General features: G+C 38.9%; 1 long non-coding RNA gene and 1 pseudogene across 1 annotated transcript in view; one reads left to right on the top strand and one right to left on the bottom strand.

Annotated features, from left to right (window-relative positions):
• LOC144578279 (uncharacterized) overlaps window positions 1-18,786 on the bottom strand; it is a 480,728-nt gene that overhangs the window by 225,157 nt on the left and 236,785 nt on the right. The window lies entirely within an intron of this gene.
• LOC100409753 (large ribosomal subunit protein uL24 pseudogene) lies at window positions 13,214-13,688 on the top strand (annotated as a pseudogene).

Raw genomic sequence — 18,786 nt, 5'->3', positions numbered from 1 at the left:
TTCTATGAATTATTCCCTCTTTTCCTCATCTTCAAGTCACATACTTTCTCATCAGAATTCATATTTGTTTCTCTCCTCTTAAAAGGTAAAAACTCACCCTTAATTTTCTCATTTCCAATTCTTCCCAACTGATTTTTGCTTTACTCCTCTCCTTTACAGACATATTAAAAATATTTTTAGTTTTAACTATGGTGGGTACATGGTCAGTGTATATATTTATGAGGTACATAAAATATTTTGATACAAGCATACAAGGGGTAATAATCACATCAGGGTAAATGGACTATTCATCCCCTCAAGCATTTATCTTCTTTGTGTTACAAACAACTCAATTACACTCTTAAAATAACTATAACCACATCCCCACAGGTATTTCTTCAACTCCCATTCATGCCTCAACCCACTGAGTCTGTTTTGTCTTCACTACTTTCATTAAAGTCATCAATAACCCCTTTGTTGTTAAATCCCATGTGCGCATTTTTGTTCTGTTACTTAATCCTTGACAGGTCTGTCCACTGTCTCCTAGTCCTGAAAATGGTCTCTTCACTTGGCTTCTGTAGTAATACTTTTTTAACTTTCTTCTTACCTTTCGAGGGGTTCTGTTTCCACTCACTTTGAATGAACCTCATTCTCTACCTGTTCTTTACATGTTGGTGTTCTCAGGCTCATACTGCGGTCTCCCTTTTTTTACACCCAACCTTATTCTACCCCAGCATGGGTAATCTCAACCATTCCTATAACTTTAGTCATCATCCACATGCTGATGACTCCCAAACCAGACTGCAAAGAGCTAACACAATTTCAGTCATCCTGCCCAAGATGCTACTCTCAGTCTCAGCCTGTGTCCATGGAGAACTGTCGCCTAATTTCTAGATATACCAGGCTTCATTTATGAGAAAACAGTTCCCTTTGAAGCTGAAATTGAAAAGAAAAAAATGACATAAAGTATGTTATCCGCATTTACCTAAATTGTAATAAAATAAACACTAATCTGTGTGTTTATTTGTTTAATATCTCTCTTCCTTTGGGCTATGAGGAATGTAGTGGAGATTTTGTCCTATTTACCACTGTATCTCTAGATCCTGGCACAATGAGTTCTCAATAAATAATAGTTAAACACTGATGCAATTTCAGCTGGCACCTCTCACCTGAAAGGACTCTCAAGCATCCTTTCTGAGGCGTCTGGTATATCTGATTATATACAGGTGCATAGGAGTGCAGACCTACTAAAAGACCTGTCCCATTAAACAAGACAATATATTGCTGCTCAACTCAGAGAAAATACAATTCATGATTATTAATCTGAGTAGACTGGGTTGTGCTGCATTAACAAGCAATCCTAAATTCTCAGTGCCTCAAAAATATCAAGTTTATTTTTTACTCACGCTACATTTATACTAATGTTCTCTACCAACAGGAGCTGCATGCAAAATGTTTTGGACTGAATTGCATCCTCCAAAATTCATATGTTGAGGCCCTAACACCTAATGTGACTGTATTTAGAGGCAAAGACTTTACAGAGGTAACTAAGGATAAATAAGGTCATCAGGTGGGGCCCTAATCCAAGAGGACTGGTTTTCTTACAAGAAGAGGAAGGGACACAGGGGTGCTGGCACAAAGAGAAAAGGCTGTGTGAGGACACAGCAAGAAGGCAGCCATCTGCAGACCAAGGAGAAAAGCCTCGGTAGAAACCAAAGCTGCAGGCACCTTGAACTTGGATGACTTCCAGTCTCCAGAACTGTGAGAAAATAAATTTATGTTGATTGAGTCATCCAGTCACAATATTTTGTTATGGCAGACCTGGTAAACTAATATAAGAAGTGAAAATGAAGTCAACCATGCCAATTATCCTATTTACCTGGGATGCTGCATCTGTCCTATGAAATGTCAAGGACCAATAAGAGGAGAAATTTTTACCCCCTGCCAATTGGCAAGAATGTGCTGAAGGGTGTGGCACATGATCTTACTCTCCATTAAGACCCAAAGTCCTTTCAAACAGTCGTTGTTTCCATTAAGACAAGTCTTCTTGGTAGAGTATTGAACTCTACTTGAGTGAGCAATTCACTAGAAGGCAAATGGGATCCAGCAGCAGGACACAGCAGTTATTTAGGAGGAAGGTAGCCCTAATGAACCCAGATAGTCCTCTCCTTAAAGAGAGTTCTGAAATATTGCATTTCCTTAGTAAAGGGAGTCACAGACGCATTTGGCCTTTGACAGCAGTCTACCTCATCCCTCTCCTCATCTATCTTCTCCTTACTGGGCTTCCCCATGCTTCCCCTGGCTCCATAGGCTGTGCACATAGACACACTCCAGGAATGTAAACTGAGAAAAATGTCCTTATCTGTCTCACTGACCTCTTACAGGTCTGGATTAATGAGTTAGTTTTTTTAATAGTAGATTTAGCAAATCACAACTGTGATTCAGGAAGCAAAAAAAAATTGAATTCTGTCATTTAAAAAACAGCAAGTTATCAAAAGTCCCATGTATTCTATCACTGTATTTTTACCAAAAATATGACAGCTTTGTATGTTTGTATACTTTTAAACAAGGCGGAAATACATTTTTAATTATGCCACAAAACAAAACAATACTGTTGATACAGGATCTTTAATAAGGTTGGTTACATTGAACAATAAGAAACAAATGCTGGCTGGGCGCAGTGGCTCACGCCTGTAATCCCAGCACTTTGGGAGGCGGGGGTGGGTGGATCACGAGGTCAAGAGATCGAGACCATCCTGGTCAACATGGTGAAACCCCGTCTCTACTAAAAAAAAAAAAAAAATACAAAAAATTAGCTGGGCATGGTGGCGCGTGCCTGTAATCCCAGCTACTCAGGAGGCTGAGGCAGGAGAATTGCCTGAACCCAGGAGGCGGAGGTTGCGGTGAGCCGAGATCTCACCATTGTACTCCAGCCTGGGTAACAAGAGCGAAACTCCATCTCAGAAAAAAAAAAAAAAAAGAAAGAAAAAGAAACAAATGCTGACAGATTATCTTTTAAATCCTGTGGTATAATGGCAATGAGTTTATTATCATGTCTAATGACAAAAATGAAATATGTAATTATGATTCACATCCCTCAGTTAGATAGAAAAGGAGTCACAAACTAAATTCTGTGTGATGCCCAGAAATAAAGAATGTGACCACCAGCAGTTATCATGATGACTCCTTGAAGTCAGCTCCCTCTGGTTCTGATGAAGTCCCCAGTTAACCCAGAAGGTATTATTGCCTCTCAGATAAGATGCAGGAAACTCCTAGACCAAAGAAGCTACAGTTTTTGATGGAACAGAAGCTCTGAGAATGGATTACCAGGGGAAGTGTCAAGCTTCCCTGATAAAATACAAAATTTATCATCAAGCTATTGTTGGAACGTCTCTACCCTTTGGGAAATCATCCTAAAATTGCTTCTAATTCCAGCGGCTGCTGCCTATATCAGGCCTCCTGCTTCCAAATTGCATTCCCATTTTGATCCTATGACTAGATCATTGAGTATCCCTATCTCCATCCCATTTCTTAGTTCTTTTCTGAACTTTCTGTTCCCAAGAGGTTGTCCAATGTGTATTCTTGATCTCATGAATGGTTCAGATATTGTCTGACCATTTGCAGTGAATCTACTTCTCTCCACAGTGATTGCTGCTGCCATTTTCTGCAGCCTCCTCACCACAGTGTCTTGGGAAGCAGTCATTCATCTTCATGGACCGTTCCCACCTCATCTCTTCTGTGTGGCAGCAGAAAGAAAGAGAAAGAGGATGTTTTGCTATGATTGAGTTTAGTTTGTTTCTTTGGGGATCTATTCCTGGCCCTCTGCTCAATGAGAGAGTAGGTTCAGATATTTTCCCCTCATCCCAATCAGAACAACAATTTCTGATGCACCACATCCTCTCACTGTCTCTGCTACAGTCACACAGTAACTTTCAGCAGTGCCTTCTGCCATAAAGATTGGCCACTTCTGCCCCGAGTCCTGCAGGTAAAATTAGTATAATATTCATGTTTTCTTTTGAACTTTGCTTGACTTATTTTTCTAAAGGTTTTCTAAACTGCCTTGTACTTAAACCCATGTTGTAATGCTGTTAAGCCATTAAAGCAAAGCAAAGCAAACAAAACAGTTTCAGGGTACTGCTTTTTAAAATCCTAAAAGATGAAATCAAAGTAAGAACTTCCAGAGTGGCTCTTTGGTGAGGAGGATCTGATATCTCAAAGCATATATACAGTCATAGTACCTCACAGAGAAGCATCCCATAGTATCTCCTCCTTGCTGTGTCTTTCCCAGCAGTTGCCTCCCCTACAATGCTGCCTGCGGTCTTGCTTCTGTTTGACCTTTGAGGAGGTATCTGCCCTTTCACTCAGAGGTTACCATCTCACAATGACTGAGGTATTCGCTGTCAGTCATTCACCCCATGCATCCAGGAGTGTTATTGCAATGCAGTTCTCTCTTTGAATAAGTAATGTAGATCTGCTGGTTTCTGAATTTACTCTGTGTAGAAGTCAGTTCAAGAAACACTTGTTGCTCTCTCGCAAAGCTTCTTTTCTCAGATATATGTAAATGATTACTGCTTATTATCTCTCTTAGTGAAGGAAGTAAAGAAAATAATAAAGAAAAAATAACACATGTATTGATCACAGATCACACTTGATGCCAAGCAGTGTGTTAGGTGTTTGCACATCCATTTTTATTTTTGCAAAAGTTGAGTTTCTGTTTTGAACACAGTATGATTCCAAAAATCCAGAATCTTCCCAATATATCCCACTGCCATGCACCACACAGAGCTGATGTCCTTTTAAGAAATATGGGAAGAATAAGTACGAGATGAGTAGTTTTGTGCTGAAAAGAATTGTCTGCGACTTCTGTTCCAGTCTCCCACTGACCTTATCTCCCCTAGTTGCTTGTTCAATTGTTTTTTACCTAAATAGTGAAACCAGAGGGAGCCTTCAGTGACAATGTCTGAAACTTCAGCCTTGTACCCCTCTATCTTTTTAAATAAAGGATTTGTATTATGCAAGAAGTTTCATTTAAAATAAAATTGCTACGTAGATGCCCATATATAGTTGTGATAACAGTTAGGAACACCTAGTAGATGGGTTAACTCAATATCTATTTGGTTTACTAGTGAAACCATGAACCTAAGTAATAGGGCATCGGATGGCTTCATTTTTGTAAGTGAGAAGAGAACAAGAAAAAGGAGGAAATGAAAACTCAAAGCATTAACAAGGGATGGCCAACTTCGGGAGGGCAGTCAAGGAAGCACAACCCAATTAGTAAATAAAGAGTGGAGTTAGCACACTCAAGAAAGGAGGAGGAGACAGGAAGAGCAATGCAAAAGGATACAGACCCAATCTGGGCCTAAGGGACAACCCCAACTAAACTGATTAGGGGAGAAGAGCTAGAAGAAATGATGAGAAACTAGCAAAAAGGAAGAGAAATTGTCCACATGGCATCTGAGCTTATTTCTATTACAGAATACATACCACTCTCTATTGAAATTGCCTGTTCACTTGTCTGCTCCCCCATTTAGATCATCAGTTTTTAGAGAACAAGAACCCTGTGTTTATTTAATTTGTGTAGGACCAGAGCCTTGTGCACAGTCTGGCATGTGTGTAGCAGAGGTTTGATTCATTTTTGATGGATGAATGAATTAAATCATTTTCCTTTCTTTCCTATCTCCTATGCATAACATCTTTGCTATGAGGAACTGAATGTACTTCATATATGATGGCACTTCAACTGTCTGAACTGTCATCATATATAAAGTACATCCCGTGTTGAGGGATACCCAGGATCCTTAGAGGTGCCAGGGATCCTTGAAAAGTATAAACTGTATCATTTACAGAAATGCAGCAAACACATCCAACTTAGAACAGTGACAAACATATCTAATGTCTAACAAATACCGGGATTCTTCTTTTAAGATTTTTTTAAAATTGTTATTTGTAATAGACATTTTATTTGTTTTCAGGGGTCTTTATGCTTAAGCATGCTTCTTTACATAATCTATTTTTATATAAACCATTTACATCAAACTCTATTCAGGCTTCTGTTTCATTATACTTCAATATATGTAAGACAGATTTAGATGAAATATAGCTAATGGTTCCAAAATAGTTCCTGCAGACATGCTATATATTTTAAACTTAATTTAATTTCCTTCTTATGTACCAGAGGAAAAAAAGTTTTTTTCAAGCATCTCTTTCCTCATTATCAAAGTATTCATACTGCATTATTTTTAAAAGGCAGCATTTAGTATTCAATCAAATAATGAGAATGTGTTCCTTCCCAGTGGTTTAATAATAATTCTTGCATCACAAACCCTGAATATTCATGTTATGGAAATGTGCCCTACTTCTATAGATTTCATCACTGTCAGCTGGCGCCACAGCAGAACACAGGGACAGTCAGTCTTAATACATTCAAGATTTCAGCAATTGCCAAAGTGTCTTCTCTGACTTACCATCAATAATTCAACTTTTGAGGAATATAATACTGAGACTCAGGAGGCTGACCAACAAATATGCTGCCAGTCTTTGGAAAATAGATATCTAGCTGCATCAAATTGTGATGTCATTTGATTTAAGTCCTGCTTCAGCTATATCTGCGTGACATTAAGGCAACCGATCTATTCAGGGGAGAAGTAAATCAATCAAGCCAGATTTTTTTTGTCTTTGAGTAAATCAACTTATTTAGAATATGTTTTTTTCCTCCTCATTTTGCTGTTAGAACCTAGCTTGTCAGTGGTCTGATATTCATCATCCTCATTTCTCAAAACATGTATTAATCATGCTTTAACCTGTATTTTTTGTTAGTGGTGTGCCTTGGTCTAGTCAGTCTCTCTGGGATTCAATTTTCTTATCTGCAAAATGAGGAAGTGGGATTAGGTTGGGGTCAATGAACTTTTCCTGTCACGGGAGAGATAATAAGTATTTTAGCCTTTGCAGGACATATCATCTCTGTCCCAACTACTCATTTCTGCCTATTTAATGTAAAAGCAGCCACAGATAATATGTAAATGAATGAGCATTTCTGTGTTCCAATAAAATATTATTTTACAAAAACAAGAAGGTGGCAAGACAGATTTGTCTGAGTACAGTAGCTTGCTGACCTCACTCAAGTCTTTTTTCAAGTCTATGATTGTATGTGATATATACATAAAAAGCACCCAAAGATCACAAGGGAGAATAAACCTATCAAGTCCCTCAATCATCTAAAATATAAGAGGCATAGAAATGTCCAATTACAGAATAATTCCTCTAAAAAAAGTCAACTAGGCCTAAGTGAACTCAGCTGGTTACCAGATTAACAAAGGTCATTCAACTTCTGTCAGTCAGTGCCCATTTTATTAGTGGTCCTAGCATAATTAGATGCCATAAAATCAAGGCCAAGTCTCCAAGTTGTTTGTGACTGAGAAGAGAATATGCACATCGGCTTGCAAGAATAATAGGATTTCACTCCAGATTTTATGCCTTGGCATTGAAGAAACTAATCTGCATTAAAAATAACATATTAGGTCACATTGCAGTTTCAAGCTTGGAGAAAAAGAGAGACATTTTGCATCTCTAGGTAAAGTACCTATTTTATTTAGTAGCTCAGATGGTGAAAGCCCTGAAAGGGAAGGTCATGTGTTAATCCCTTTAGAAGGTCTATGAATGTCTGCAGTTTCACTCTGCTCTGCTACTATGAACTACATACTCCCAAACACACATGCCATAGCCAGAGAATGCTAACCTGTGGAAATGGAGTGGATAACTGGTGCTGAAAGATGATTCTGTTATATTCAGAACAAGTTTAAAATATTTATGGGATATAGCAACTGTCCAAGAAACATGCCCACAATGACAAAGAATCCCAGGATAAAGAAAAAAAAAAAAGGAATGACAGTCTGTTTGGTTTATAGCAGGGGTTTTCAACCTCAGCACCATTGACATTGGGCTGGATAATTCTTTGATGTGGAAGACTCCTATGCACTGTAGACTATTTAGTAGCATCACTGGCCTCTACCTACTAGATCAGGGGTTCCCAATCTTTTTGGCACCAGAGACCAGTTTCGTGGAAGACAATTTTTCCAAGGACAGGGATGGGGGATGCTTTCAGGATGAAACTGTTCCATCTTAGATCAGATATTACTTAGATTCTCATAAGGAGCATGCAACCTAGATCCCTCACATGCATAATTCACATAGGGTTCACAATCAACTATCGCTGATCTGCAGAAGGCGGAGCTCAGACAGTAGTGCTCACCCAGTTGCTCATCTCCTGCTGTATGGCCCAGTTTCTAACAGGCCACAGACCAGTACCAGTTTATCGCCTGGGGTTTGGGGCCAGATGAAGTAATAATAACTCCTATTCCCCTTTCCCCTGTTGTGAGAAGCAAAAATGTCTTCAGACATTGCCAGGTATCTCAGGTTGAGGGAAGGGGAGGGCAAAATTACAGCTAGATGACAACTTCTAAATTATAGAAACTTTAGCTATTTAATTGGTCACAAATCATCATCCATACCTCAGAAATCAAATACTACTCCACACCAAACCTGATATTCACAAATGTGTTATAACAATAACTTCCCAGGTCCCTTCCAACTAATTCCAACTAGTCTCAAAACAAGAAGAAGAAAAGTGGAGGGGGTACTATCTGGGGAAAGAATATTGCTAAGTCCTTTCTCCTAGACTGTTTCTCACTTTTGCTTAATAGCAATGTTGTGATTTCTAAATCATACACATAGGGAAATCAGACCCAACTCACTATGTCCAACTTTACTCCTAAATTACTGATCATTATTGCTTGCCCCAGTTACTAGTGAAAAGATCACAGAGGGTTAGGCCATAGCTCAATGCCCTAACATTCAGTCAACCTACGTGAACTTGAGCTCTTGCATTCCTGATCTCTAACTGTTGATCCAGGACCTGAGTCTCTTATTCCTATCTTACCTAAACCACTGTCTGCCTTTCCTAGTTTTCTGAGGAAGTAATATCTGTACTCTAGACCTACTGCTGGGTCCCTACTACCTGCTATACACTTTCCAGCAGACCATATTCTACTTGTCAACACTTCATTGGGTCATTTCCTGCTGATATTTTTCTCCATCTGCTCACATATCTGTGTTTCAATTATCCCTGTTCTGTGGGGTTCTCATTGTTGGGTTCCGGGCATAAAATCTGTCACCTACTTATTCATTTTAAAGAAATAGTAATCATAGAAGAAAAAGGAGAGAAGCAACTATGTGGTTACTTCAAAGGCATCCCATCTTGAAAAGCTTCCTAGTACAACCTGACAACCAGAACTCTGAGTATTAAAAGAAAAATCATCACAGGATATACTGTTATGCTGTGTTACTATCATATAAAGCTTTTCAACATTCTGAGTCATGCAGAAATTTCTACTGTTCTCTGATATTTTAGACAGAGAGAGCAAAACCAGAAAGATGTCAATCAAGTGATATTACCCATGGAAATGTTCTTCTCTGCAAGTAAAAAATAAGTCAACACAATAACAAGTTGAAACTAAACATGAGATTAATTTTAAATCTTACATGAGATAAATCTTACATGAGATAAATTTTAAATCATGTTTGATTTCAACTGGAGGAAATAATGTTAAGTCATGTTGAATTACAAATATAGGTATGTATATTCATATACTCTTCTTTCAGTATCCCAAGGAAAGTTTGTCTATGCATAAACATGGCCACGAAAAATGTATTTAAATGCAAAGGCAGTTTTTATTTTATGTCTAAGGTCAGATCGAGAAGAAATTCTGTTTGTTTGACTTATGCTGTATATAATGAGCAGCAATGAAAAATACTTGAATTATAAACACACCAAACTGTGTAGCCTTAACCATGAGACATGCAGGAACTTCAAAGGCTGGCAGAGAAAAGAGCATGGGCCAGCATCCCTGGTGGGGTTGAGGGAATGAGGGTTGGGGCAGATGCAGAGGTAGCTCAAACAGCTGAAATCATAGAGGAGAGGCTGGCTGCTGTAAAAATCCCAGTGGCAAAGAGGCCTTCCCCAATGATCAGGGTGGGGTTCCTTCCATAGAGACATATAGAGTGGAGCCCAGAAGCAGGAAGAGTAATGCCAGCAGCAGCAGTAATACCATGGTTCAAAGAGGGTCCATCTGATTGGAAGCACATTCCTTTGCCAACAACTCAAATGGCACAGATAGTGAAAGAGACAAGAAGTGTGGGGTTGAGATGTTCTATTTAATAGAATGGTTTCCAGGCCTCTATTGAACACACTGGGTTTCAGTTCAAGGCTTGAGTCCCAGATGGGAACATAAGTACAAATCAGGAAGAAAGCCAGACATCCAAGAAATCACTTTCCAGAATCCATCCACTGGAAAGGATAAGATTCTAATACTCCTAAGCCTTGCTCATGCATTCATTCAATCTTTAGTTCAACAGATGCATACTAAATGCCTACCATGCACTCGAGAAACTGTTCTTGGCCCTGCAGATTCAATGGGAAAAAATAAACGTAGCCCTGGTCCTTATAAAGACCTTTGCTGGAATTGCTTTGGGGCCTAATTAGCACTGAATATATAGATTAAAAAATTCAAGTCAGGGCTAATAGACACTACCAGCACTAGCAATATCAAACTGCGTATGCCTCTGAAAGATTCTGCTTCATCCCACAGGTAGCCTGATGGGTACCAAGAAAAGAATATGTGCAAAAGTAGATGGGCATTCCACCCACATCCACTACAAGGAATTTAATTCTACCACATTATAAACATATGCTAAATAATAAATGAAGGCCATGATGATGATGACGATGAATATGATGATGACTAGCAGTAGTAATAGTTATTTAATTATTCTAGAATCCAGCCAAGAGCCAGAAATCACACAGGGTAAACAGGAAGAAATTATTTTAAAGGATTGTTAATTTTGTTAAAGTTGGTAACTAAGTACTGAAATGGCAGAAAGAGAACTCTAAGGTATCATAGAGGTAGCAATCATTCCTAGAATTGGAGGAACAAAACAAAGATATTAGAATTATTAGCAGTTAGAAGCCTGGAGCACAGACACCACAGACTCCTGAGGAGGAGCTGATACTCAGATGGTGCTGAGTCCCTGAGCTTAGCAGAAGGAGGCATCCCTTGATGCTGGGTCCCAGATACCTGAAGAAGGGGAGACAGTGACTGGTGCTGACTCTTTGAGTGTCAGGAAAACTACAGACTGGACTCCTCTGCTGCTATTGAAACAAACTGCTGCAGGAGTGAAGGGGCATTGTTGGGTGATACTCATGGGAAAAGAAAGCCAGCAGAAAGCGAATAGTAGGAAAAACAAAGCAACAGCAAAAAAGAAAGAAAACGTTTCATCTACCTCCTCCTGCTTGCAATTTCCTTTAGTACCCCCAACAAACAGGGTTCAACCAACCAACAAAGCAGAAACATGGTTTGCAAATGTATCAAAAAGCAAAATGCAGATAGTTGGGTTTAAAGCTGAGAGATGTTTGTTTAATAACCAACCCAGTAACCTCTGGCAAATTCTTTATGTTTTTGAGACATAGTTTGTAAAAGAAGGACAATAATGCCTAACATAAAAAGTCATTTTGAGAATTAGGCAAGATTTACATAAAGCATTTCACATAGTGCTTGACAAATAAAATGCATTATTTCACAACAGTTAATCATTTCCACTCCTGCCTTATCCTTCCAAGTACATCTGCTACCCCAGCACTTTTCTTAAACAACTCCTTTGTAGAACTCCTGTGGCCTAATCTATTGCCAGGATGTGTCTAAATAGTAAAAAGCTATTTATAAGACCTTGGCCAACACAGGGTTCTTCCAGGTTGGAGACAACATATAGATCTTGTATTTTAGCTTCACTTCCTTCCTGTCATCCTGAAAATCTGGCCCAAATTTTCACCCAGCTTCTCCCTTGCCCTTGACACTATCAACCCAATAGGCCAGCTCTTCTGGTCCATGAAGACACATTTAAGTGCCTTCTCTCTTGCCTATGAAAATTTCTAGCAAGATTTCAAACTTGATCCAACATCCCTCACCCTAAAGAACAGTCTTTGATACCTTGTGGCCTGGCAGGATCATAGGCCCAAAATGTGAACATAGGAACCCACACCATTTTTCTGATGTTCTCAATCTGGCAGCATTTCTCCTCAGCATCATTTGAGACAGCAGAGACCTTAGTTCTAGAAAGAAGTACTGAAAGTAGAGCAGCATTAGGTGCTGTGCGGCACATTTTAGAGGCAAGAACTACAATGCCCATATATGGTCCATAAAAACCAACACCTGCAAAAAAACAAAATGCAGTTATTGTATCTCACCTGAAATGATGTGTTCCTAACAGTTTACTCCTTTCCTGATCAATGGCTCATGGTTTTATCTTTATTAATTATAAGACTTTGGAAAAATTTCTTAAACTCTAAGCTTTGTTTGATTCCTTGTGAAATGGCATTCCTAAAACTATCCCACAAATTTGTTATAAGGATTAGATAAAAGAACACATGCTCTGAGGAAGGGGGAAATGGGGACTTGTTTAACAACTACAAAGCTTCGGTTTTGCATGACAAAATAATTCTGGAGCTCTGTTTTACAACAACATGAATATACTCAACATTACTGAACTACACTCTTAAAAATGGTTAAGATGAGAAATTTTATGTTTTGTGTCTTTTAAGCACATTTTAAAAAATGTTTATTGAATGAAAGCATAAAACTACTACATACACACATGCACACACACACACATACACACATATACACACACACATTAGAAAACATGTTCATCACTCATCACTATGCCTGGCACATCATAAACATTCAGATACCCATGAGGTTATGCCTCTTTCCCCTTGGAGTCTCCCAACAATCTCTTCTCTTCAGCCTCCCTTGCATGAATTTTTAATTTCTCTTCTTCTGAACACGGTGGAGACTTAATCACATTCTGTTTAGTACTACTGCTTAACGGTTCTGTTTAAGCATGCTTTATCTTGCCAAATAGATTGTCAGCTCCTGCCAAGAAGGCACCACATCTTATATCTCTTTTATGTTCCCCTTCATGTCCAGTGCAATCTTTGCATTAACTATTGGCTGGGATTCTACTCCAAATGAGATAGACTCTCTGAGAGTCATAGTATTCCAGTTGCCACTGCCCCATGCATCATCATAAATCAACATTTATTTATTGATCTATTAGTTCATGCAGAGATCTCAATTTAAAAGAGGGGACAGTCCCTTTTGCGGCCATCACCTAAGCAGGAGCTGCCGAAATGAAGTTCAATCCCTTTGTGACTTCCGACCGAAGCAAGAATCGCAAAAGGCATTTCAATGCACCTTCCCACATTCGCAGGAAGATTATGTCCTCCCCTCTTTCCAAAGAGCTGAGACAAAAGTACTACGTGCGATCCATGCCCATCCGAAAGGAAGATGAAGTTCAGGTTGTACGAGGACACTATAAAGGTCAGCAGATTGGCAAAGTAGTCCAGGTTTACAGGAAGAAATACGTAATCTACATTGAACGGGTGCAGCGGGAAAAGGCTAATGGCACAACTGTCCATGTAGGCATTCACCCCAGCAAGGCGGTTATCACTAGGCTAAAACTGGACAAAGACCGCAAAAAGATCCTTGAACGGAAAGCCAAATCTCTCCAAGTAGGAAAGGAAAAGGGCAAATACAAGGAAGAAACAATTGAGAAGGTGCAGGAATAAAGTAATCTTATATACAAGCTTTGATTAAAACTTGAAATGAGGAAAAATAAATAAATAAAAGAGGGGACAATGTATGGGAAGACAGGAAAAGAATTTAAAAATATTTTGAGGACATTGCTATTGTCCTCAAAATACTTATAATCTATTTGCACAGAAAAGTAAAGAAGTTGGTTAAACTACAAGGAAAAACGTCTCTAAGTGTTCGCTGGGTGTTACAGACAACGTAGGTGGTTCAGGAAGATATGGCTCCTTCAGGAGAAATTCAGAAAGAGATTACCTTTAGGTAAACATAAGCACAGATGATATTTTCTTAAGAGTTAATATGATTCCTGAGGGGGAAAACTGCATCGGCCAGCTAACTCTAACTTTGCAGTAAAATTATTAAATTTTTTTTAGGATAATAAGAACAAGGTTTTAGACACTGCAATAAACTCTATGTATAATACTATCCCTAATCCTAATAAAAAGGAATTATCCTTATTTATAAAGAAACTGTCTCCAAGAAGCTAAGTTGTTTGCAGATGCAGAGCTAGTAAGTATTTAATTTGAACACAGATCTCTGTGGCTCCAAAGCTTGTGTTCTTCCTACTATACAAGTCATTCATCATCTTCTGAGCCTTTACTATGAGCATGTATTGTGCTGAAGATATAAAACACAATAAACCATGATGTTTTTTGTTTCATGTGGCTCACAGTCCAATAAGAAGGCAGTTCCATAAGGAAACAATTCCAACAAAATTTGGTGAGTCCAAAAATCAAGATCTGCAACAGAAATTATGTTGCACATAAGAGGGAAATCTATCCCATCCTGGGTAATCCTGAAAGGTTGATTGCAGAAGTGAAATTCTTTGTGAAGTCTTAATGAATAAAATAAGCAATAATGTCTGATGTGTGTGTGATGATTAATTTTAAGTGTCAGCTTGTTTGCATTGAGGGATACCTAGAGAGTTGGTAAAGCATAATTTCTGGGTGTGTCTGTGAGGGTGTTTTGGGCAGAGACTTGCATGTGAGTCAATGGATGAGTGGGGAACATCTACCCTTAATATGGCCAGGCACCACCCAATTAATTAGTTGGGGGATAGATAGAACAGAAAGGCAAATTTGCGCTCTCTCTCCTGAAGCTGGGACACTCTTCTCCTATGATTAGACATCGTAATTCCAGGCCTTTGGACTCTTGAGACTTGCACCAGTGGCTTCCTGGGTTCTTAGGCCTTTGGCTTCCCTGATTCTGAGGCTTTCAGACTTAAACTGAGCCATGCTACCAGCATCCCTGGATCTTTATCTGGCCTGTGACCTGTTGTGGCACTTCTCAGCCTCCATAATCATGTGAGCCAATTCCCCTAATAAATCCCCTCTTATCTATCTATCTATCTATCCATCCATCCATTCACCTACCTACCTACCTACCTATCTACCAATCATCTATCTATTCATCCTATTGGTTCTGTCTTGCTGGAGAACTGACTAATGCAATATGCATACTTACTAAGCAGAGAGATAATTATCCCTGACTTACAGATGAGAAACTTAAGACACAGAGAAGTGAGCAACTTGCCCAAGTTTAAACAGTTTGTAAGTAAGTGGTAAAGCCAAGTTATGCTGAGCACGTTCTCTCTCAATATCTGCCCGTGCATAGGAATCTGCCAGAAAAAAAAAAAAACTGGACTCAAGAGGGGCATTTTTTACAATAGGAAAATTCAAAACAAGGCACAATAAACTGCACTGTATGAGAACACACAAGACGTTCACTATGGCTGAAGCAGAAAATAACAGGAGATGAAAATGGACAAATAGGGGCCAGATCATGAAAGGGCTTGTGTGCTATGCTAAGGATATTAGAATTTATCCCATAAACTATAGAGAAACATCTTCAGATCTGCACATCATAAAATTATTATGCCACCTATCTGGAGGGTGAATATGAGGGTTAAACCTAAAGGGAACAGAGGCCATCTGAAGGCCATTTTAATAGTGCAGCAGAGAGAGAATGAGAATGCAAATACAGGTAGAGAGAGCAAATTGTAGAGCTTGGATACAAGACATGTTTAAATAGAAAAACAGACCAGAACCTGATGATGAACTGGATGTGCCTACTTCCCTGCCCATCAGACTTTCCTGTTTTAAATAATTTGTTCAAGAAAAGAAAAGCAGAAATACATGTATTTGTCATTTCAGAAGTGGCTAGGCACGGTGCTAGACTGGGAGCATTAAGAATGAATGATACAATTTCCATCCTAGAAGGGCCTACTGTCTGGTGTGGTGCTGAATAAGGACAAGCGCAATACAGGGTTTTGTAGTTGTGATAGAAACAGGTCCAACATACACAATGGGTTCAAGGCAGGGGTGGGTAGCTCTAACCAGGAAGAGCAGAGAAGGGTAGAGGGAGCAGATGATCCAAATTAAATCTGAAGAAATGTGCAGGTGCTTTCCAGCGGATCATGAATTACTTGAGCTGGATGCTTCTCCAGTGTAGAGTGACAGGAATACAGCAGAACAAACAGTTTCAGTGAATTATGCAGAGGAGGTAAGCAGGGCAGGATAAATGTGAAGAAGCCTGAGGGCACCCAAAGTAGAACAGAATTTGTTAGCTGTTATTTCCTCTTAAACGACCTAAGCACAAGAGGGAAATTGAGGTCATGGAAGGATGAAGGTGGGAGACAACATAGTGATCTGCAACCAAACTATCAGGAGCACAGGGGTTTCACAGCACTGTCAGTGGCTACACCATAACACTCCATCTAACCCCACCTAGAGGCCCAGAGTTGGTGCTCAGTATGCTTGGAGAAGTATGTAAGTATATTATTTCTACCCTAAACCCTAGAATTTCTTATAATTTTAGGACGCCATCTTGAAATTCACAGTTAGAAGTCTATATGCATCAGGCAGTCCCAACTGCTTTTCTAAAGGATTTTAAATTACCTCATAATAAGTTTTGTTTAGAAGCCTCACTGCTTCAGTCACAAATATTAATCTTTGTAAGCAAAAGTGCCTTTTTTTGACAGATGTGTTTACATAGACATTCTTTTCTCTAAATGCAATGCCCAGTGCCAAAAGAACAAGATTATTTATTAATATAAACTCTCAGACTTGAAAAAGAACACCTTTGTTTAACCTGTTTAATATACAAAATATATGCAAACAATTTTTAAATCTCAGGCATCTTCCTGGAAATGGCTGTTTATTAGCTTTAAATTCAAACTCCTGCTGCTATCTCTAAAAATCAAATAAGAAAAAGGGAAACTCTGTTATTGAAATTGATCATAGACTTGCTAGATAATTGGGTCAACATTGTAGCATGAGCTAAAAACCTAGCTCTTTGATTTTGAATAATCCTCATATTCTTTGTAGGGAGATTAAAAATTATATTTTCTTAAGAAAAATAAAGCAATTTGTTTAGTGAAAACGAGTTTAATAAAGTCCTTTTAATTAGATGTATATATTAACCATAAAATTGTGCAGAACAATTTAGACATTTATCCATTGAACATAGTGAAACTTACAGTAACAATAATTAGAACATAAACAATCAGAGAACATACGGAGGTAAGTGTCATTTGGGGTAATTGTAGCAAGACTTAGTAAAGATTGATCTCCCATTATAAAAATGTTATTCTAGGGCCAGGCGCGGTGGCTCAAGCCTGTAATCCCAGCACTTTGGGTGGCTGAGGCAGGTGGATCACGAGGTCAAGAGATCGAGACCATCCTGGTCAACATGGTGAAACCCCGTCTCTACTAAAAATACAAAAAATTAGCTGGGCATGGTGGCGCGTGCCTGTAATCCCAGCTACTCAGGAGGCTGAGGCCAGAGAATTGCCTGAACCCAGGAGGTGGAGGTTGCGGTGAGCCGAGATCACGCCATTGCACTCCAGCCTGGGTAACAAGAATGAAACTCAGTCTCAAAAAAAAAAAAAAAAAAAGTTATTCTATTTTCTATAAAATATTCTATAAAATTTCTATTATTTTGTTTTCATCATCTGAAGGTGGCAACTTGGAATTGGGAATCAAAAATTCTTTATTTCTCACTATCAGCCATGCCCAGTCCAATCCAGAAACACCAAAATCTCTGATCATATGCCAAATTAAACATAAATGGTAATAGAGCTTTTAGATATTCAACACCTTCAATAAAATAAACTGCCGTTATGACACCGGAAAACAGTAGGTTAAGGGCTTAGGTGAGCCCTGCCTTTTCATACATAATAGCATGTTTATTTATTCCACTATATTTGTCCAGTTGTCCAACAATACCTTTGTTTGTCATTACCCCACCTCCAATGAGTTGCCAAGACCTAACATCGATCTAACATTCTTGCTAAAGGCCTCTCACATCTGTTCATTTTTCACCCTCCTCATTGTCCCTACCCTAATCTGGTTGCCCATGTCCTCTTCCTTGTCTCTTCATTGGTCCTGATGCCTCTCCTTGTGGTCCTTCCTATTGCTAATCATACTGCTCTCCAAAGGCAAATCTGATCAGAGTAGTCTTCTGCTGAAGACACTTCAGTGGTTACCTGTGTTCTCCAGATAAAGTCTTATATGCCCACAATATAATATTTTTGTAATCAAAAATATTACTCACCTCCTAAGCCCCTTCTCCTTACTGACTCTTATAAAAATAGCCCGTGTTTTAGCTGTCATGAACTACAGACAGGCTCTGTTTCTCTGAGGCCTTTCCATCCATTGCCCTCTCTTACTAAGAAAACCTCCCTGCCATATTTATGGCATTAATATGGCAAATTCTTATGCAACTTACAGGATTCCTCTGAGATAGTGACTCTTCCAGGATGCCTTCTACTCTATCTGCCTTGATATGTCCATAGGAATTTATTATCATCAATTTGGTGTTCCCTTTTAGCTTCCCTAGCACATCGGTATTTTTTGAAAAAATGAGAAAATCCAAGTCATTTTGTTTCATGACTGTCTTACATGTAGCACTTCTGTAAAAACATACAAGATAATAACAATGAATTAAGCCACTCAGCTTTGCATCCCACATTTCAATGCCTGGAAACACATCTACCCAGGCCATGTTAACTCTATACTATCAAGGATTGACAGGGGCCCTGATATCACTAAAGTGAAGTCCCGTAAGTATAAACATGGGTTGTATTTTCCAGAAAGCCAAGGGCCTG

This window comes from Callithrix jacchus, chromosome 11 (genome assembly GCF_049354715.1).
Source record: "Callithrix jacchus isolate 240 chromosome 11, calJac240_pri, whole genome shotgun sequence".
NCBI classification, from domain to species: Eukaryota; Metazoa; Chordata; class Mammalia; order Primates; family Cebidae; genus Callithrix; species Callithrix jacchus.
Note: the sequence above shows the minus strand (reverse complement) of the source record. Positions and strands in the feature narration are given on the sequence as shown.